The 22886-nt window shown below is 39.7% G+C and overlaps 1 long non-coding RNA gene and 1 pseudogene across 1 annotated transcript in view; both read right to left on the bottom strand.

Moving 5' to 3' along the window:
* Nucleotides 1–7362, bottom strand: part of LOC146455178 (uncharacterized) — a 90319-nt gene extending 82957 nt beyond the window's left edge. The window contains exon 1 of the long non-coding RNA XR_014859079.1: nucleotides 7270–7362. This is a non-coding gene — a long non-coding RNA (uncharacterized LOC146455178). The remainder of the gene's footprint in view (nucleotides 1–7269) is intronic.
* A 4761-nt stretch (nucleotides 7363–12123) lies between these two features.
* On the bottom strand, nucleotides 12124–12263 carry LOC146455177 (5.8S ribosomal RNA; annotated as a pseudogene).
* Nucleotides 12264–22886: the final 10623 nt, after the last annotated feature.

Here is a 22886-nt window from a genome sequence, read left to right as displayed (position 1 = left end):
CTATAGGAAAATGTGCGCTGGCCTATAGCCGTTCTGTATAGCGGAATCTGCAAAGAGTTCCGTGTACGAGTGTTACGAGTATGTATGTTTGAGCGCTTGGTAAACTTGCTCGTTAAGTATTGAGGCGCAAGATCGTTCTGACATTTAAAGGTCAAAACGGAGTCTCTATAGAATAATTGTTCTTTAACAGGAAGCCAGTTTAGCTCTCGAAGCAAAGGTGTTACGTGGTCAAACTTCCTAGAGTTTGTTACGATCTTGCTGGCAAAATTCTGAATAGATTGTAATCTTTTTATATTCTGGAGTGTAGTATTAGACCATACAGATGAGCAGTAAAGCATCTTGCTAAAAACTAATGATGTTATTAACAACTCTAGTGTTTCCTTGTCGAAGCTCCTTTTGACTCTATTTATTTGGCAGAGCTTTGCGAAACAAGATGACACTACATATGAAATATGGTGATCGTAGGTCAGATGGGGGTCAAGAAAGACTCCCAAGTCCTTGGCAGAGTCTGTTGGCTTCAGTGTTTTACCTAAGAATACCACTCTAGGGTCTTCTGGTAACCTGCTTAACATCTGTCTGGTACCGAGGAAAAGGAGTTTAGTTTTATCGGGATTGATAAGTAGATGGTTCTCACAGCACCATTGAGCTACACTGTGAAGGTCTTGTTCGAGCTTTTCAATGGCAGCATCAACCTCAACGAGAGGAAATGACATGAATAGCTTTGAGTCATCCACATACGATTCTAGGTTGCAAAACGTCGGTGACGTGGGTAAATCGTTGAGATAAATGCAGAACAACAATGGTGATAGAATTGCGCCTTGAGGAACTCCGTGAGTTATAGGTAGAGTGTCAGAGTAGGTGGAGCCAATTCTCACGTATTGCCTGCGACCAGTTAAATAGCTCTTGAACCATTTGACAGTAGAGGGTGAGGCTCCTAAGATGGAGAGTTTGTGGAGCAACCTTGCATGGTCTATACTGTCGAAGGCTTTGGATAGATCTAATAGTACTAGTGCTGTTATCTGCTTTTTATCCATTGCTTCGAGTATCTTATCCGTGAGCAGGATGTTTAAGGTCTCTGTAGAATGAGCTTTTTTATTGCCGCTTTGGTGTGAGGTAAGGCGATTGTTTTTCGTGAGATAGGCGCTGAACTGATTCAAAACAATCCTTTCGAGGACCTTTGAAGCTACGGCTAGCAGAGATAACGGCCTGTTGTTGGCAGCTTTTTCATGGTCACCGTCTTTAAGAATCGGAATCACCTCAGCCTCTTTCCAGTTGTCAGGAAATGAGCTAGTAAGGATAGAACAATTGATGATGTCAGTAAGAGGGCCCAGTATGACAGGAAGACAGTCTTTTAGTACACGAGCGCTGATCTTATCCGGTCCCGGAGATTTATTCATTGGATTAGATTTATTCCCTATAAAGTAATAGAAAAGAACTTTGCCGGAAACTTTTACCAAACAAATTAACTCTTTGGGTGAAAGACCGCCTTAACCTTTTAAGCCCTAACAGTGATCAGCATCAAATTTCTCCTTGTAATATCCATGCTTATTCAACCCATAAAGTTATGAGAATTAAGGATATGATCGCCCAAGGTGAATTTTCTTGATATTTTAATAACTTCTCCACAGTACTTTTATAAGAAAAGTAACGGGACAAGATAGGAGAATTTTGTCTCTGATATTAGAGGTTAAAGGGTTAACTGAGATAAAAAAAAAAAAAAAAAATGAACTACAACGTCGATCTGTACGGATGCCAAGGCTTGGGTAGAATGAACAATCACAAACATTGAGCGTTTTTTTTTTAAACAAAATTAATATAGTGAAAAGATTCCCTTGTCGTTAAGTGACTTTATAGACTAATCACAAGTGTGTTTTTTCCCCCTAGCTTTTCATATTTTTGATCATTGCCTGATCATTTTGTTGAAATAAACAACGAGGTATTTATCTATTCGTTATATGAGTTTTAGCAGTACGCATGCTCCTGAAATGCAAACCTCAACACGTACCACGTGGAAGACACCTGTCCATGTTATATATGGATGTACGTTATGTCTTGAAGTTGGATGTGAGCGCTAGTGGCGAAAGGGGCTGTCTTAATATTCGGCTTAGGGGTCGACAGTTCACCTCCCTCACTGTCTTGTCGTGAGCGACAAGTTATCGTACTGAGTGCAAAAGTCATCCCCCCTACATAAGGGACCTTCGGTGCATGGGGTTCCTTGTGTCAGGTGGTTGCCATTATTTCAAAATAAAAAGAAAGGAGCGAGATTAAAACATGACGTTTCGGCGACAACATGTCACTATTATTTTGTTTATTATTGTTGTTTTAGTGACAGGATGAGGACATTGACTTTCAGGCCGTCTTTGCGATGTGCGCGCGGTCAGTGGATGAGCGATTCAGGTGATCGATGGAACGGTATCGCTTGTGACTTTGCTGAGGAGCGAATGGACCTGACAGGAAAACAACTTAAAGGTCTCAGTAAGTGTTGAACAATCATGTTTTATTCAGTTAATGTTGGTATTTCTCTTTCACATATCGCTAAGTAATCAAAATGTTTAGTTACGACGATGTTCAGTTCTACCGGCATTTTTTTTCGTCTGCTGTTCAGTGTACTGTTCTTGTGTTTACTAGATTCAGTGAACTTTGTTCAGGGTCAGGGGCCCCCTAAAATGCACAATCGACTTAAATAAACTGGTTTACTCCAGTTGTTACTATGTTGTTTCTTTTCACTGTCGTGTTTGCTTCAGAGCGAGAACGAAACATTTTCGAATTAGCGATGTCATTGATTATTCTAGCTGTGAACTTGTTCGTTTCAAGAATAATCGCTTAACTTGTCTTGTTATCTTCGCACCTCTTTGCGAGAAAACTTCCTTTCAGTTAAATACCGTCAATTTACCTAGCTAATCAACACAATCAGACTTTCCACGAATGCCTTTGTTACTTTCTAGAATTGCGAGGATATTTTGCTTAGCCCGTCGCTCGAGATACTCGCATTTGTCAAAACTAATTATATGACGAGTGGTTGTCAAAATGATGTTTTTTTCTCATTTTAAGTTGAATTGTTCAGAGAAATCAAATTTTGGGCCATTTCAGTTAAAAGAAAAGCTATTTCTCGTTAGTAAGATATCGTTCTTGCAATCAACAGCCCTATTTTTTACTTAGCGTGCTGGTTAATCATTAACTAGTATGGCATGTGACTGGAAAAGACTCATTTTTGATGCCAGGGCGTGAATCCCTATAAAGTAATAGAAAAGAACTTTGCCGGAAACTTTTACCAAACAAATTAACTCTTTGGGTGAAAGACCGCCTTAACCTTTTAAGCCCTAACAGTGATCAGCATCAAATTTCTCCTTGTAATATCCATGCTTTACCAACCCATAAAGTTATGAGAATTAAGGATATGATCGCCCAAGGTGAATTTTCTTGATATTTTAATAACTTCTCCACAGTACTTTTATAAGAAAAGTAACGGGACAAGATAGGAGAATTTTGTCTCTGATATTAGAGGTTAAAGGGTTAACTGAGATAAAAAAAAAAAAAAAAATGAACTACAACGTCGATCTGTACGGATGCCAAGGCTTGGGTAGAATGAACAATCACAAACATTGAGCGTTTTTTTTTTTAAACAAAATTAATATAGTGAAAAGATTCCCTTGTCGTTAAGTGACTTTATAGACTAATCACAAGTGTGTTTTTTCCCCCTAGCTTTTCATATTTTTGATCATTGCCTGATCATTTTGTTGAAATAAACAACGAGGTATTTATCTATTCGTTATATGAGTTTTAGCAGTACGCATGCTCCTGAAATGCAAACCTCAACACGTACCACGTGGAAGACACCTGTCCATGTTATATATGGATGTACGTTATGTCTTGAAGTTGGATGTGAGCGCTAGTGGCGAAAGGGGCTGTCTTAATATTCGGCTTAGGGGTCGACAGTTCACCTCCCTCACTGTCTTGTCGTGAGCGACAAGTTATCGTACTGAGTGCAAAAGTCATCCCCCCTACATAAGGGACCTTCGGTGCATGGGGTTCCTTGTGTCAGGTGGTTGCCATTATTTCAAAATAAAAAGAAAGGAGCGAGATTAAAACATGACGTTTCGGCGACAACATGTCACTATTATTTTGTTTATTATTGTTGTTTTAGTGACAGGATGAGGACATTGACTTTCAGGCCGTCTTTGCGATGTGCGCGCGGTCAGTGGATGAGCGATTCAGGTGATCGATGGAACGGTATCGCTTGTGACTTTGCTGAGGAGCGAATGGACCTGACAGGAAAACAACTTAAAGGTCTCAGTAAGTGTTGAACAATCATGTTTTATTCAGTTAATGTTGGTATTTCTCTTTCACATATCGCTTAGTAATCAAAATGTTTAGTTACGACGATGTTCAGTTCTACCGGCATTTTTTTTCGTCTGCTGTTCAGTGTACTGTTCTTGTGTTTACTAGATTCAGTGAACTTTGTTCAGGGTCAGGGGCCCCCTAAAATGCACAATCGACTTAAATAAACTGGTTTACTCCAGTTGTTACTATGTTGTTTCTTTTCACTGTCGTGTTTGCTTCAGAGCGAGAACGAAACATTTTCGAATTAGCGATGTCATTGATTATTCTAGCTGTGAACTTGTTCGTTTCAAGAATAATCGCTTAACTTGTCTTGTTATCTTCGCACCTCTTTGCGAGAAAACTTCCTTTCAGTTAAATACCGTAAATTTACCTAGCTAATCAACACAATCAGACTTTCCGCGAATGCCTTTGTTACTTTCTAGAATTGCGAGGATATTTTGCTTAGCCCGTCGCTCGAGATACTCGCATTTGTCAAAACTAATTATATGACGAGTGGTTGTCAAAATGATGTTTTTTTCTCATTTTAAGTTGAATTGTTCAGAGAAATCAAATTTTGGGCCATTTCAGTTAAAAGAAAAGCTATTTCTCGTTAGTAAGATATCGTTCTTGCAATCAACAGCCCTATTTTTTACTTAGCGTGCTGGTTAATCATTAACTAGTATGACATGTGACTGGAAAAGACTCATTTTTGATGCCAGGGCGTGAATCCCTATAAAGTAATAGAAAAGAACTTTGCCGGAAACTTTTACCAAACAAATTAACTCTTTGGGTGAAAGACCGCCTTAACCTTTTAAGCCCTAACAGTGATCAGCATCAAATTTCTCCTTGTAATATCCATGCTTTACCAACCCATAAAGTTATGAGAATTAAGGATATGATCGCCCAAGGTGAATTTTCTTGATATTTTAATAACTTCTCCACAGTACTTTTATAAGAAAAGTAACGGGACAAGATAGGAGAATTTTGTCTCTGATATTAGAGGTTAAAGGGTTAACTGAGATAAAAAAAAAAAAAAAAATGAACTACAACGTCGATCTGTACGGATGCCAAGGCTTGGGTAGAATGAACAATCACAAACATTGAGCGTTTTTTTTTTTAAACAAAATTAATATAGTGAAAAGATTCCCTTGTCGTTAAGTGACTTTATAGACTAATCACAAGTGTGTTTTTTCCCCCTAGCTTTTCATATTTTTGATCATTGCCTGATCATTTTGTTGAAATAAACAACGAGGTATTTATCTATTCGTTATATGAGTTTTAGCAGTACGCATGCTCCTGAAATGCAAACCTCAACACGTACCACGTGGAAGACACCTGTCCATGTTATATATGGATGTACGTTATGTCTTGAAGTTGGATGTGAGCGCTAGTGGCGAAAGGGGCTGTCTTAATATTCGGCTTAGGGGTCGACAGTTCACCTCCCTCACTGTCTTGTCGTGAGCGACAAGTTATCGTACTGAGTGCAAAAGTCATCCCCCCTACATAAGGGACCTTCGGTGCATGGGGTTCCTTGTGTCAGGTGGTTGCCATTATTTCAAAATAAAAAGAAAGGAGCGAGATTAAAACATGACGTTTCGGCGACAACATGTCACTATTATTTTGTTTATTATTGTTGTTTTAGTGACAGGATGAGGACATTGACTTTCAGGCCGTCTTTGCGATGTGCGCGCGGTCAGTGGATGAGCGATTCAGGTGATCGATGGAACGGTATCGCTTGTGACTTTGCTGAGGAGCGAATGGACCTGACAGGAAAACAACTTAAAGGTCTCAGTAAGTGTTGAACAATCATGTTTTATTCAGTTAATGTTGGTATTTCTCTTTCACATATCGCTAAGTAATCAAAATGTTTAGTTACGACGATGTTCAGTTCTACCGGCATTTTTTTTCGTCTGCTGTTCAGTGTACTGTTCTTGTGTTTACTAGATTCAGTGAACTTTGTTCAGGGTCAGGGGCCCCCTAAAATGCACAATCGACTTAAATAAACTGGTTTACTCTAGTTGTTACTATGTTGTTTCTTTTCACTGTCGTGTTTGCTTCAGAGCGAGAACGAAACATTTTCGAATTAGCGATGACATTGATTATTCTAGCTGTGAACTTGTTCGTTTCAAGAATCATCGCTTAACTTGTCTTGTTATCTTCGCACCTCTTTGCGAGAAAACTTCCTTTTTAGTTAAATACCGTAAATTTACCTAGCTAATCAACACAATCAGACTTTCCGCGAATGCCTTTGTTACTTTCTAGAATTGCGTGGATATTTTGCTTAGCCCGTATACCTGATTTTATGAAAATCGAGGCGCACAACTAAATAAGGCCATGTCCACTAGAATTGCCCTGTTTGCTGGGAACTTACCGCGACATCGCAAACTGTTACCATCCAACAGCCAACTTGAGTCTTGTGTTTATGTTCCATGTCTGCAAGGCCATCTGAAAGCTTCATGTAGTCTGCAATTGAAATAAGAGCAGACTAATGAGGCCAGACCTACTCACTCAACCAAGAAAATGCATTAAGTGTCAAAATCTGACCCACCCCTCCCCCCTGAATTTAAGGGCAGGCACCCCCGAGTACAAGTGGATTGTTAGCCCTGCTCCTGCAGTTTTTAGCGAGACCATCCTTGACGGCAAGCCCTCTGGAAATAAGAGCTCCACTCAAGGCAGAAACACAGCCTACGGCTGTGTTCCTCCCTGGCTCCCAGTCTCAAATTTTGCACTCGTTTTTAAAACTCCAGGCATATATTTGAAGAAAATCCAACTCTGGTTCACTTTATGGTCTCCTGTGGCACTGCATGACATCATTCCAGTCAGCTGCAGAATTTATTTACCAGCTAACCCATCATTTACCAGAGATATATACCTGGTTTTATAAAAAAACGAGGCGCACAACTAAATAAGGCCATGTCCGCTAGAATTGCCCTGTTTCTGGGAACTTACCGCGACATCGCAAACTGTTGCCATCCAACAGCCAACTTGAGTCTTGTGTTTATGTTCCATGTCTTCAAGGCCATCTAAAAGCTTCATGTAGTCTGCAATTGAAATAAGAGCAGACTAATGAGGCCACACCTACTCACTCAACCAAGAAAATACATTAAGTGTCAAATTCTGACCCACCCCTCCCCCCTGAATTTAAGGGCAGGCACCCCCGAATACAAGTGGCCTGTTAGCCCTGCTCCTGTAGTTTCTAGCTAGACCATCCTTGACGGCAAGCCCCCTGGAAATAAGAGCTCCACTCAAGGCAGAAACACAGCCTACGGCTGTGTTCCTGCCTGGCTCCCAGCCTCAAATTTTGCACCCGTTTTCAAAACTCCAGGCATATATTTCAAGAAAATACAATTTTGGTTCACTTTATGGTCTCCTGTGGCGCTACATGACATCATCCCAGTCAGCTGCAGAATTAATTTACCAGCTAACCCATCATTCACCAGAGACAATTATTGAGAGCGTATCAGCTGAATTGCAAAGAACGGGTTGATATTCTCGTCTGCGTGATTAATCATGTCGCAATAAACTGTAGCAATCGAATGCACAGGAGACATAACCTTCATAATGTGAATTTTTAAGCTAGAGATTGTGTTCTTAATGAGTGCCTTCAAACAAAACCTTAGCAATTGACTTTCATTCATCATATCCTAAAATAACTGGCTTAGTTCAGGATTTTAGTCCGTCTAGTAACGTCAGATTCATTGCTTGAAAAACTGTGGTTAAGACAAGCAGGGCTATAAACGTTTCCTCATGTTTTCTACTTCTTAGTGCTCATTTGGGTTATACCCTTGAAATTTATACCTGGATTTTTGAAATCATGGCTCCAGAAGTATTTCCTTGTGTTACTTTCTCTTGTGAGATTTTATTTATTTATTTATTTATTTATTTATTTATTTATTTATTTATTTATTTATTTATTTATTTTTTGCATTGTTCTTTTGATTCTAAGTCAATAAGAAGAATGTATAAATGGGTCATTAGCAGATATTTATAAAATCAAATTATTTTTCTCCTCCCCCCCCCCCCTCCCTTCCCCCCTCCCTCCCTGTTTTGGTAACCTAGCCCCACTCCCTCTCAAACGTCTTTTAACCGCGCAACGATTTGGCTTTGAATTCGGCGCGCGCTCTAAGTTCAGAACTAAGTCATTAGACTTAGCGTTTCGTTTGGCTTCCTGAAGCAAAGTTTTCCTGAGGACATCATTAAGTCTAATGAGGGAAAAAGTCTTACGAGTGCAGAGGCTGCCTCGTCTAACATGCTCCCTATTTAGTTCTTTTCAGCTAAACGGGCAACTTTCAGTTACTCGGGCGTGAACTATAAAAGGTAGTATGTTGTGTGCTTTGCTTGAGGAGGTGACAGTCTTTGGCTTTAAAAAGTAGGTCTTAGGGATGATTTCTTTTCGGCCAACGTGGAATTTCCGCGAATTTGTTACCCAGCCAAAGACTTAGTATATTTTTGTGGTAAAAAAGGGCGCTAACCCTTCCCTTTTCAAATGTTGATTTCAACATCCGGGAACTTCAGTTAGTATGTTAAACACTAGCAAGGATGGGCAAGGATTTTCTCTTCAAAAAGCGTGAGTTTGAAAAGCTATTCGATTATTTTTCACCCTTATAACTGTAGCGTCGTTAGGCTAGTGATCGATTAGTCGAGATATGCGATTTTGGGTGGTATTTCCGCTCTCGAGTTTCATAAATAGTTTCCTGCAGATGTTCGGTCGCCGTGATTCTAGTTCGCGTGCAGCATGAATCTAGTATGAACATAAAAAATCAATTTGAAACGCTGTCTTTCTCTCAAGAAGCCGATACTGATGAAGAAAGCTAGACTTGAGCGCTAAAAGACCGGGTTTTGGGCCAGATTTTCGATGCGTTGGCGCGGTTAATCATCGCTAAATTCTGACACATTTTGTAGGAAGTTCACAGGTCATGTTTCATTTCATTCAGATGTTTTTAATTAGTGTCATGTCTAATTCCAAAGAAAAGCCTCTTTCGTTTTTTCTCTCCCATACTATTCTTTGACCTTGCTTAAAATCTTGTGATAAACCCTAATTGAAGTCTTGTTAATGACTAGCATATTCCTTCAGCCTAGAAGGTCTCAAAATGTGCCCAATTTCTGGCGGCTACGTTTTCAAAAATCCAGGTATATTTATAATGCATCAAATATAATTTCCATTCGTCAAAGTTTTCAATACACTAAAATCTTAGTTTAAACTAATTAAAGGCATTAATAATATTCCAAAGGACACGGTGATAAAAAAGCAAAATTACAAGAAAAAGTGCGAGAAAACAAAGTCCAGTTAAAAAAATTGCGAAACTTGTACATAATACAGTAGTGATTGATTATAAAGTGAAACAACATTACACTGGGCTAAATAGGTTTACAAAAAACGTTACACAGGAATAAAGCATTTACAAAAATCAAAATTTTTCTAATTTCCATAAAAAGGAAGCAAAAGCAAAGTCCATTGAAGAAAACTGCTATTTAAACTATTTTACAAGAATCACAAATAAATTAAATATTATTGACTTTATACTAATGTCTTTAAACAAAGATTACGAAAGGGGCCTCGGGAGATCAAGCCACAGCCAAACCACTCCCGCCCGGCTAAAAACACATTTCAAATGTGTAAACTATAAAAAAAAAAAACGGCAGAGACCCCGGGAGACCAAACCACAGCCAAGCCTCTCCCGCCTTAAAAACACCAAATCAATTAACCATATAGAAAAAGGACGGGAGAGACCCCGGGAGGCCAAGCCTCTCCCGCATTAAGAACACCAAATCAATTAACCATATAAAACAAAAGACGGGAGAGAACCCGGGAGGCCAAGGCACAGCCAAGCCTCTCCCGCATTAAAAAAAACAACCAATTATTTTTATAAAAAAGAAGACGAGAGAGACCCCGAGAGACCAAGCCACAGCTAAGCCTCTCCCGCATTGAAGACACCAATTAATTATTTTTATAAAAAAAAAAAGACGAGAGAGACCCGGGGAGACCAAGCCACAGCCAAGCCTCTCCTGCATTAAAAACACCAATCAATTATTTTTATAAAAAAGAAGACGAGAGAGCCCGGGAGACCAAGCCATAGCCAAGCTTCTCCCGCATTAAAGACACCAGTCAATTATTTTTTATAAAAAAGAAGACGAGAGAGACCCCGGGAGACCAAGCCACAGCCAAACCTCTCCCGCCTTAAAAACACCAATCAATTATTTTTATAAAAAGAAGACGAGAGAGACCCCGGGAGACCAAGCCACAGCCAAGCCTCTCTTGTATTAAAAACACCAATCAATTATTTTTATAAAAAAGAAGACGAGAGAGACCCCGGGAGACCAAGCCACAGCCAAGCCTCTCCCGCCTTAAAAACACCAATTAATTATTTTTATAAAAAAGAAGACGAGAGAGACCCCGGGAGACCAAGCCACAGCCAAGCCTCTCCCGCATTAAAAACACCAGTCAATTAATTTTATAAAAAAGAAGACGAGAGAGACCCTGGGAGACCAAGCCACAGCCAAACCTCTCCCGCCTTAAAAGCACCAGTCAATTATTTTTATAAAAAAGAAGACGAGAGAGACCCTGGGAGACCAAGCCACAGCCAAACCTCTCCCGCATTAAAGACACCAATCAATTATTTTTATAAAAAAGAAGACGAGAGAGACCCCATGAGACCAAGCCACAGCCAAGCTTCTCCCGCCTTAAAAACACCAATCAATTATTTTTATAAAAAAGAAGACGAGAGAGACCCCGGGAGACCAAGCCACAGCCAAACCTCTCCCGCCTTAAAAACACCAATCAATTATTTTTATAAAAAAGAAGACGAGAGAGACCTCGGGAGACCAAGCCACAGCCAAGCCTCTCCCGCATTAAAGACACCAATCAATTATTTTTATAAAAAAGGAAGACGAGAGAGACCCCGGGAGACCAGCCTCTCCCGCATTAAAGACACCAATCTATTATTTTTATAAAAAAAGAAGACGAGAGAGACCCCGGGAGACCAAGCCACAGCCAAGCCTCTCCCGCCTTAAAAACACCAATCAATTATTTTTATAAAAAGAGAAGACGAGAGAGACCGCGGGAGACCAAGCCACAGCCAACCCTCTCCCGCATTAAAGACACCAATCATTTTTTGTTAATAAAAAAGAAAACGAGAGAGACCCCGGGAGACCAAGCCACAGCCAAGCCTCTCTCGCCTTAAAAACACCAATCAATTATTTTTATAAAAAAGAAGACGAGAGAGACCCCGGGAGACCAAGCCACAGTCAAGCCTCTCCTGCCTTAAAAACATCAATCAACAATTATTTTTATAAAGAAGAATTCTTTTCATCTTTAGGGTAGTTGTTCGCTATCGGTCTCATGCCAGTATTTAGCTTTAGATGGAGTTTACCATCCGTTTTGGGCTGCATTCCCAAACAACCCGATTCTTCGAAAGCACATCGTGAGCGACCGTCCGCGCCACAGACGGGGTTGTCACCCTCTGCGACGTGCTGTTCCAAGCATTTTAGGCGCGGTCGGTCCGCCGAGAAAGTGCTTCTCGCAACTACAACTCGCCGAAGCGTTTAGGCCTCGGAGATTTCAAATTTGAGCTCTTCCCGCTTCACTCGCCGTTATTAGGGGAATCCTTGTTAGTTTCTGTTCCTCCGCTTATTAATAGGCTTAAATTCAGCGGGTAGCCTTGCCTGACCTGAGGTCCAGATATGTTTTTGTCGTGGGACTCCGCGCGCGCTCCAGACACTCACCCAGCCAAGGACCAAATGGATTTTTAGCCTTCGCATGGGGGTGCAGAACCACGCACGATGCGAGTCTCTCTGCTTTTCAAGGGACACGGCGGCATAAGTGTGCCGTGACGCCTCAATGCCGCACACTCTAGTGCGTTGGATGATATCCGACACTCACTACTTATCGCAGCTGGCTGCGTTCTTCATCGATGCGTGAGCTAAGAGATCTACCGTAAAAAGTTGTTTCTCCCTTTTTTGTTTTCCAACACTATTGGTTCTCAGACTGACTAAACATAAAGTCGGGGCTGACCGAACGTACGCCAAGCAGCGGGCGGACGACCATTTAACGGCACGAAGACCGACCCCTAAGAGATTGCGTACAGTTCACTCAATAAACAAGTCTCAGAGACTCTTTTAATGGCATCACAGACCTGTTATTCACTTCTTGACTTTGGTTGCATACCAACAGTCCCTCTAAGAAGTTAACCGCGAATCGGGATTCGCGTAACTTTTTAGCAGGTTAAGGTCTCGTTCGTTAACGGAATTAACCAGACAAATCACTCCACCAACTTAGAACGGCCATGCACCACCACCCATAGAATCAAGAAAGAGCTCTCAATCTGTCAATCCTCACTATGTCTGGACCTGGTGAGTTTCCCCATGTTGAGTCAAATTAAGCCGCAGACTCCACTCCTGGTGGTGCCCTTCCGTCAATTCCTTTAAGTTTCAGCTTTGCAACCATGCTTCCCCCGGAACCCAAAAACGTTGGTTTCCCATAAGGTGCCAAAGGGGTCATCCAATAACACCCTCTGATCCCTAGTTGGCATCGTTTATGGTTAGAACTAGGACGGTATCTCTCGTTCTTGATTAATGAACACTTTTGGCAAATGCTTTTGCAGTAGTTCGTCTTTCGTAATTCCAAGAATTTCACCTCTGACAACGAAATACGATGGCCCCCAATTCTCTCTCTTAATCATTACTTCGGTTCCAGAAACCAACAAAATAGAACCAAAGTCCTATTCCATTATTCCATGCTTACGTATTCAAGCGCTGAAGGAAGGCAAGAAAAGTGCTTCTGCGAAGGAAAATAACCTCCTGCTCTTTTGCCTCTATCATTAGCCAAAGGCTAGCGTACACAACTTCCATCTACGCTCTGCCTGCCACTACAGTGACAATGCATTTGGGCATCATTTTTTCCCTCCTTCGAAAGGAGAGCTATAAGCCCAACTTTCCTTGCCCGTTAGTCAATTCTGCCCTCTATTTCTCAGCCTGGCCGCCTTGGAACATAAGGGACAGGGTTTACTAGCCAGCTCCTCTCGGAACCTTCGCGACCAACCTGCCCACACTATAACCCATAAACGATCATAAGGAGACTACATCATACGGTAGACAGAAAAAAAGCGCGAAAAGAAAGAAATTTTTGAAAATCTAACCCACAACCAGCCAAATCGTTAGTAAGTCATGCCAAATGATTGGCGACATCTTAAAAAGCCATTTAAGCCACGACATCCCATAATTTAACGTTTTTAAATATTTGTCACTATACGCACTGTAAGTACCTCACTAACCTTAACCTCAGATTTTACGGGAACATGTTCAAATTTTAACACACGTCTCAGCACGAGCAATTACATCAAAACTCATCACAAAAATCAGAATTCTCCAATTTTTTGGGAAAATTCACTATATTCACTGTAAGTTCCTAACTAGACAGGATGGAAAACTCGGATTTTACGAGAACGTGTTCCAATTTCGACCCACGTCTCAGCCAAGCAATTACATCGAAATCCATCAGGAAAGTCGTGGTGTGAAGAGGTCTTTCGACTAAGAAAAATGGTGGTGTGAGGAGGACTCACCTAAATAAAAAAAAAATACTCTTATAAGGGGACTGGTAGCAGACAGAGTCCACTGAACCTAGTCCCCTAATAAGTGTATTTCTTTAGCTTCTAAGAGGGTCCTCCTCACATCACCTTCTTTGTCTCTAACCCTAACCCTAACCCTAACCCTCGGGGGCAGTTCTATGACCTTTGTCCCACTGGAGGCACAAAACCTATCCCGAAGTAGGTTTTCCTGTAAGGTGATTCCATTCTCAATGTGTTTACTTGACTCTGACGAAGGCAAAGTCAAATACTCACCCCTATATGGACGGGGAAGCGAAGTGACGATTTTAGTAGGACGGCATTTTCAATCAGGAATGTTGCCGTTCGAAAGAGCGTCCAAAAACACTTGGTTAGGACACAGTTTTTTTAAAATTGGCGACCTAACCAAAAGTGCACTTTTTGGCGGGCCTACCCTACCCCCCCCCCCCCCCCTCTCAGGGGCAGTTCTATGGTTATAATACCACGGGAGGCACAAAACCTATCCCAAAGTACGTTTTCTTGTATGCTGATTCCATTTTGAATGTTTTTACTTCAGTCCCAGCCACTGACCACAATTCATCGTGTCACAGCCTCAAGTGGGTTTGTGTCAGGTAAGCTTGATTTTTGTCAAAAACAAACCACAAAATTACATAAACGACCCTTCTGACTATTAAAGTGTGTAATGAAGGCATTGAGATTTAATATTTGATTGAAATATCTTTTGTATCATTCATAAGGAAGGAAGAACAAATGAAACCAAATGAGCGTTTAACAACACCCCAAAATTATGATTCTTGGCCAAGCCTTCTGGAAGCAGCTAAGGTGCGAAAACACGAGGCACTACTTGATTTAGCGAGGAATGCAAAGGAAGGGGAGGTGCCGCCTGTTTACTATCACCGAAGGTGTAGGAGTATCTTTACCCTACTGAAGCGAAATGAAGAATTCATTAAGCAAACTGAGCAAGACGAACAATTGTTAGAAAGGCCACGGAAAAGAGGAACTCCATCAGACGCTAGAATTTTGGAGGAGGGGTGTATATTTTGCGGAAAGGAAAAGTATGTCAACTGCGTAAAAGAAAAGTTGGTGACGGCTACTCAGTTACGTGTCGGCCAGACGTTGCGAGAGACTGCACTTAGAAAATATGATGACAAGATCATAGGCCTGACCAGTCGGGATATTGTTGCCGCTGAAGCCCAGTACCATAGGTCTTGTTACCGAAATTACACCCGTCCAGATAGGAAATCACTTGACCACAACCTTCCCCCAGATCCAGAAGATGATGTGGAGAAATGTGCTTTCTCTGATCTCTTTGATTACATACGAGAGGAGGTGATGGCAAGGCAGACAGCAGTCAACATGACTCATCTGACAAGTAAGCTCGAACTTTTTGCCCAGGCAAGAGGACTGCAGAAACTCAGTGAATCTACGAAAAAGCACATGAGAAGAAAAATCGAGGAAGAGTTTGGTTTAAGCTTAGATATTTTCCCCAATAGCAATGGAACATTGCTTGTTTTGCAATGTAACCTAAGTCTCAGGGAAACAGTTAAAGAAAAAATTGCTCTGGAAAAGGAACTCGAGCTCTACAAGCTTGAAACGAGCACAGATATTGCAAATGTCGTTGCTAAATGTTCTGCCTATATCCGACGATCCATCTTGGATACGAAGTACAACACACCGTGGCCAATTCATCCAGATGATGTTATACCAGGCAAATTCCCCATTCCAGAATGCCTCAGCCGATTCTTTACCGGTGTACTCACTGGAGACAGCAACGCAACTGATCCTTCCACAAGAATAAATATGTTGGTCAGCTCTTTCAGCCAAGACCTCATCTATGCCACGTCATGTGGCCAGAGCAAACCTCCTAAACGCATTCTGTTGTCATATGGGGTGAAAACGCTGACCGGAAATGAAGAACTCATACAAATGCTGAATAGACTAGGACATGGTGTGTCCTATACCCAACTAGAAGAAAATGACACAGCTTTGTGTCTGCAGAAGATGGCAGCAAACTTAAGTCAGAGAGTAGTTCTTCCAGCTGTTATTCAACCGAACGTGTTTACCAACCTGGCGTGGGACAATATCGACAGATTAGAGGTGACACTCACGGGGGGAGGAACCACTCATCGTGAATGGAATTGCTGTTCAACCAAAGATGTATGGACCACAACTCCCCAGCGCTCAGCCTCCTGTTGTCGGGAAAGGCAAGCAGAGGACCATCACACAGGAAGTCCAGCCCCTAGCTGAATATATCGCAGGAGAAAGAGTAGGACCGCAACCCCTCAGAGCAGCCACGATGGATTATGGTGGCCAGGAGCAGATTTCTAGACGAAAAGACCTAGTTTGGTTCATTTCAAGACTGCTTGAAGGAAAAAATCATCATACTCCCAGCTGGAGAGGCACAACATCAAGTCTCGTAGCCATGAACCGGTTATGCAAGATGTTGTTGGATATCTTCCAACAATCAACGCGCCTGCGACTCAGCTATCTACAGTGAACAAGATCTTTCTTTCTTTCTTTCTCTCTTTCTTTCTTTCTTTCTTTCTTTCTTTCTTTCTTTCTTTCTTTCTTTCTTTCTTTCTTTCTTTCTTTCTTTCTTTCTGTCTGTCTTTCTTTCTTTCTCTCTTTCTTTCTTTCTTTCTTTCTGTCTGTCTGTCTGTCTATCTGTCTTTCTTTCTTCCTTTCTTTCTTTCTTTCTTTCTGTCTGTCTGTCTGTCTTTCTTTCTGTCTGTCTGTCGTTCTTCCTTTCTTTCTTTCTCTTTCTTTCTTTCTTTCTTTCTTTCTGTCTGTCTTTCTTTCTCTCTTTCTTTCTTTCTTTCTTTCTTTCTTTCTTTCTGTCTGTCTGTCTATCTGTCTTTCTTTCTTCCTTTTCTTTTTTTCTTTCTGTCTGTCTGTCTTTCTTTCTGTCTGTCTGTCGTTCTTCCTTTCTTTCTTTCCGTCTGTCTGTCTGTCTGTCCGTCTGTCTTTCTTTCTTTCTTTTTTTTTTCGTTCTTTTCTTGTTTCTCTCTGTCTGTCTGTTTTTCTTTCTTCCTTCCTTCCTTCCTTTCTTTCTTTCTTTCTTTCTTTCTTTCTGTCTGTCTTTCTTTCTCTCTTTCTTTCTTTCTTTCTGTCTGTCTGTCGGTCTGTCTTTCTTTTTTTCTTTCTTTCTGTCTGTCTGTCGGTCTGTCTTTCTTTCTTTCTTTCTTTCTTTCTGTCTGTCTGTCTTTCTATCTTTCTGTCTGTCTGTCTGTCTTTCTTTTTTTCTTTCTTTCTGTCTGTCTGTCGGTCTGTCTTTCTTTTTTTCTTTCTTTCTGTCTGTCTGTCGGTCTGTCTTTCTTTCTTTCTTTCTTTCTGTCTGTCTGTCTGTCTTTCTATCTTTCTGTCTGTCTGTCTGTCTTTCTTTTTTTCTTTCTTTCTGTCGGTCTGTCTTTCTTTCTTTCTGTCTGTCTGTCTGCCGGTCTGTCTCTCTTTCTTTCTTTCTGTCTGTCTGTCTGTCTGTCTGTCGTTCTTCCTTTCTTTCTTTCTTTCTTTCTCTCTTTCTTTCTGTCTGTCTGTCTGTCTTTCTTTCTTTCTTTTTTGTTTCTCTCTGTCTGTCTGTCTTTTTTTCTTTCCCTCTTTCTTTCTTCCTTTTTTTCTGTCTGTCTGTCTGTCTGTCTGTCTTTCTTTTTTTCTTCCTTTCTGTCTGTCTGTCGGTCTGTCTTTCTTTCGTTCTCTCTTTCTTTCTTTTTGTCTGTCTGTCTGTCTGTCTGTCGTTCTTCCTTTCTTTCTTTCTTTCTTTCTTTCTCTCTTTCTTTCTTTCTGTCTGTCTGTCTTTCTTTCTGTCTGTCTGTCTGTCTTTCTTTCTTTCTGTCTATCTGTCTTTCTCTCTTTCCTTCTGTCTGTCTGTCTTTCTTTCTTTCTTTCTTTCTTTCTTTCTGTCTCTCTGTCAGTCTGTCTTTCTTTCTTTCTGTCTGTCTGTCTGTCTTTCTTTTTTTCTTTCTTTCTGTCTGTCTGTCGGTCTGTCTTTCTTTCTTTCTTTCTGTCTGTCTGTCAGTCTATCTTTCTTTCTTTCTGTCTGTCTGTCTGTCTGTCTGTCTTTCTTTTTTTCTTTCTTTCTGTCTCTCTGTCGGTCTGTCTTTGTTTCTCTCTTTCTTTTTTTCTGTCTGTCTGTCTGTCTGTCTGCCTGTCTGTCTCTCTTTCTTTCTGTCTGTCTGTCTGTCTTTCTTTCTTTCTTTCTTTTTGTCTGTCTGTCTTTCTCGCTTTCCTTCTGTCTGTCTGTCTTTCTTCCTTTCTTTCTTTCTTTCTTTCTGTCTGTCTGTCAGTCTGTCTCTCCTTCTTTCTTTCTGTCTGTCTGTCTGTCTTTCTTTTTTTCTTTCTTTCTGTCTGTCTGTCGGTCTGTGTTTCTTTCTTTTTTTCTTTCTTTCTTTTTGTCTGTCTGTCTGCCTGTCTGTCGTTCTTTCTTTATTCTTTTTTTTCTGTCTGTCTGTCTCTCTGTCTGTCTTTCTTTTTTTCTGTCTGTCTGTCTGTCTTTCTTTCTTTCTTCTTTTCTTTCTTTCTTTCTTTTTGTCTGTCTGTCTTTCTTCCTTTCTTTCTTTCTGTCTGTCTTTCTTTCTTTCTTTCTTCTTTTTTTCTGTCTGTCTGTCTGGTTTTTTCCTTTCTGTCTGTCTTTCTGTCTTTCTTTCTTTCTTTCTTTCTTTCTTCCTTTTTTTCTGTCTGTCTGTCTTTCTTTCTTTCTTTCTGTCTGTCTTTCTGTCTTTCTTTCTTCCTTTTTGTCTGTCTTTCTTTCTTTCTTTCCTTCTTTCTTTCTTTCTTTCTTCCTTTCTGTCTGTGTTTCTGTTTTTCTTTATTTCTGTTTTTGTTTCTCTCTGTCTGTCTGTCTTTCTTTCTTGCTTTTTTTCTCTCTGTCTGTCTGTCTTTCTTCCTTTCTTTCTTTCTGTCTGTCAGTCTTTCTTTCTTTCTCTCTGTCTGTCTGTCTGTCTTTCTTTCTTTCTTTCTGTCTGTCTGACTGTCTGTCTGTCTTTCTTTCATTCTTTTTTTTTCTTTCTGTCTTTCTTTCTGTGTTTGTTTCTTTCTTTCTCTCTGTCTGTCTGCCTTTCTTTCTTCCTTTCTTTCTTTTCTTCTCTCTGTCTGTCTGTCTTTCTTCCTTTATTGCTTTCTTTCTGTCGGTCTGTCTGTCTGTCTGTATTTCTTTCTTTTTTCTTTTTCTCTGTCTGTCTGTCTTTCTTTCTTTCTTTCTTCGTCTGTCTGTCTGTCTTTCTTTCTTTCTTCTTTCTGTCTGTCTGTCTGTCTGTCTGTCGGTCTGTCTTTTTTTCTTTCTTTTTTCTTTATTTCCTTCTTCCTTTCATGTTTTTTTTTTTTCTTTTCTTTTTTTCTTTCTTTCTTTCTTTCTTTCTTTCCTTCTTTCTTTCTTTCTTTCCTTCCTTCTTTCTTTCTTTCTTTCCTTTTTTCTTTCTTTCTTTTTTCCCTTCTGTCTTTCTTTTCTTGTTTTTTCTGGATCCTTTTTTCTTACTGGAGTCTCAACTCACTCGATCGTAAAATCGAGTGACGATTCAATCGATCGTTAAATCGAGTGACGATTTTTAAGTCGTGTTTCAAACGTAAAACGAAAGGAATTGAGAACGAGTGGAATTGGAATCGAGTGAACGAAGTCGGGTTTCCCGGAAACGGTGAGTGATCCAAAACGAACACTCAAAACAACACGACAGGAACAAAGTCACACGATTTTCTCCATTTTACTGATCGACTGCTTCATTTAAGGAGATAAAGGAGCTGTAAAGTTTGATTTGCACTACTTTTTCTTCAACATCGAAATGGTATGCAAATTTGTTGCACATGTTCCGTAGGCTAATTGACCGGACTAAATATATTATTTTAGAGCAGAATAGGAAAGAAATCTGGGATCGGAAAACATTGAATGGCTGTCTTCAGTCAGTCTGATTAGTTTTAGGGACCAATATGTGATGTTTGGAAACATTCACGGGCTCCAGATGTCAAGTGTTTGTGAATCGGTTCTGATCTCATAATTCGTGAAGTGAATTGCGAGCCGTAAGTATGCACGCATATTCGATCTTCCTTGAGTGGGAAAGAGTTTGAATCAGAGCTTGAAACTTGGAACAAATAAAGTTCTTTTCTTCGTCTTTCGAGATATGAGATTTAATTTACAGAAAATTACATATCAGAAACACTTTTATTTTAATTAAAATAGACATTTGTTTGAAGGCCATTTTGAGTAGCGTCACAAATCTGCCTGCTTTAGAAAGCAGCCAGCGAGTTTGGAATGTTTATTGTATTAATTTTCTTGTGAAATGGTTGGCCTAGGTTTTGTGTCAAGTTTCAAGTTCATTGAGTTATTTTACACCGTGAACGGAGCTTCGTCCTTTGACCTAAATTTTCGCGGTTTTCATCGGCCCGTGACCGCACCTAGGCTGCATTTCAAACTCTTGCAATTTTCTCAAAAAATAAAATACCTTGGAACTTTAAAATATGATTTTCGAAAATAGTTAATCCAAGGATATCTTGAGACGAAATATCAGAAATTCGACCAAGTGGTCGCTAAAAAGCAGTTCTCGATTCTTACTGGCAGCCGCTCTTAAAGCTACAAGTCAAAGTGAATTTTGTTTTTTGCTAATTTAATTTTCTCCTCAGTTTCCGGACCCAAAGCGCTAAAAAAACGTGTCTGCGTTTTGCCATATTCAATCGCAGTGAAAAGTTATAGAGCATTTTCGAAATAGAATGAAAAAAATGTGGAGTAATTGTACAAAAATCGCTCTCGGAGAAAAAATATTTCGAAAGAAAAAATTCGCAGAGACGTGTTTGTTGTTTATATGTTAAACTAGCTACTGTCCAAATTTGAAGGCAAACGAACAAATTCCTTTTGAGTTTTAGCTCTTTGAAGTGGCTCCTCCAAGTGAAAAAAATTTATTCGAGAAAACAGCGCTAAAAATTGGGCAATTCATTTTATTTCAAAATTCTTGGCTTAGTTGTATAGCCAGCTCTATAAGCTTTAATTTGATATAAGGGTTCAGGTATCTACAGTTTAAACCGGACGCGCTACATCGCTTGTTCATCTGAAGGTACCGGGTAACCTTAAGGGGAAGAGGCAGACTCTCAATTAGCAGTAATGCCTGTAAACTTAATGTTTGACATAGCTAAGTGCCATCTGTACTCAAGACAATAATATTATAATATTTTACTGTCCTTTAATATATTGTACACTGTTGAAATCTTATGGACACATTTTCAACAGGTTATACAAGAACTTTTAGTTTTTGCATTTAAGCTAAAGCACCTGCAAAAACTAAGATCATCAAGTCATGTTGATGACCTTTGTTTGTCTGTGACTGTTGTGGCTTGCTAAGAACGGCAACCCAGGCAAGAAGACATTAGGTTGTCTGGCTAGGAGGATCATAGCTATATTCTTTCAGTCTCATGTTAAATGAAAATTATTGTTTTGCAGATTCCTTCACTGTATGCCATATTAAAGTACCCCTGTGACGAAAATTTCATTTTCTATCTTTTTGCATTTTCGTGTAGAATATGACCTTCTTACTCATGTTACCAAATTTCAATCTTTTACGGCGATTGGAAGTATTTTTTTTTAGCTTTTTATTCGAGATTTCACGGCCGCCATTACTTGGCCTTGTTCCGGAAGTTAAGGCTCAAATTACAGGAAGTGACGTCATTGGCTCACTACGAAAAATTCCACATGGCTAATTTTCATATGGATTCTACTTCATAAACTGTATTCTGCTGTTATTTAGTTCGCAACAGCTTCTCCTGGCTAACATTAGTGTTGCTAATTTACCAGTGTGGTCCACATAAATATTATTTACCATTTAATGCTAGTAGCATGTTGTAAAAAGAGAGTCAACTGGTGAAGGCATAGTAGATATTGACTTTAAACTGTTGACTTTCTTTGGGTACATAATTGTACATTTACAGTTTGAAAAATAATTACTAAATTGTTAAGTACAAGTGTGACAAAAAATTATTAAGTTTTGTTACCTCAGGATATATAAAGTGGAAACTGAAACAATAATAATTACTTTCAAGTGTGGTTTGATATTTCAGTTGAAAGCTACAAACCTATTTTTCTTATTTTTAAGATGGCTGTGACTTGGACACAGTAAGGCAGTGGATGGACAATGAAATGTCAGAGAAAGTCCCAAGAGAAAAATGCAGGTTATACTGTAAATAAAGGTTTTAGTTTTTAAAGCATACTGTATAGATGTACAATAATTTGAATTTCCTTTCCCCACCCAGCCTATCTCAAACACTTAGGCTATGTGTAGCCAATAGTAAATTGCTGAAAACATACTTCAAGGGATCAAAATGGGTTTACAGTAAGTTTGATCAAGATAGATGTGTGTTTGGGTTAACGAAGTTCAAAAACGGCCGGTATATAAAATATTTCTTCAAAAACGGCCGGTATATAAAATATTTCTCAGATGCAAAAGTACATTAAATTATTAATGTGCGCTGCTAAGAGACATTGAGCTCCCAATGACTAACATTGTAACTGTAAATAGCATGGTCTTATTATTTCAAGACCCCTCAAGTTTGTGAACTAGCTTGTCATGATGCGTGACATGGCACGTTCCGCTTTCGCGTGAAAACTGACAAATTAAATTATTTCTAAATTAAATTATTTTTAATTCTTAAAAAAAACCGCACTTTGTAGAAAAAAACGAAAAAAACCTATATCTTTGCTCAGATTTAACGAAAAATCTCCATTCTTGCACCAAAATGATTGTCAAATTATTCTCTACAGAATGAATGAGAGAATTCTGACGCGTCGTGAAAAAAAATTTTCACTTTTTTTTTTTTCACTAATTGAGTTTACGACCCCGGACTTTCTGAAAAACTAAAAAAACTTGTAACTTTGCTCAGATTGAACGAAAAATCTCCATTCTTGCATTGAATGATCGTCAAATTATTCTCTACATATTGAATAAGAATTTCCTGACGCGCCGTGAACAATAAATGTTCGCGTGTTTTTTCCACTAATTGAATTTAAAACTCATTCACTGCGCACGCTCGAAAGGTAAC

The sequence above is a fragment of the Pavona decussata genome, unplaced genomic scaffold, assembly GCF_977016875.1.
Source record: "Pavona decussata unplaced genomic scaffold, jaPavDecu1.1 SCAFFOLD_285, whole genome shotgun sequence".
NCBI classification, from domain to species: Eukaryota; Metazoa; Cnidaria; class Anthozoa; order Scleractinia; family Agariciidae; genus Pavona; species Pavona decussata.
This window is presented reverse-complemented; position numbering and strand designations above follow the sequence as displayed.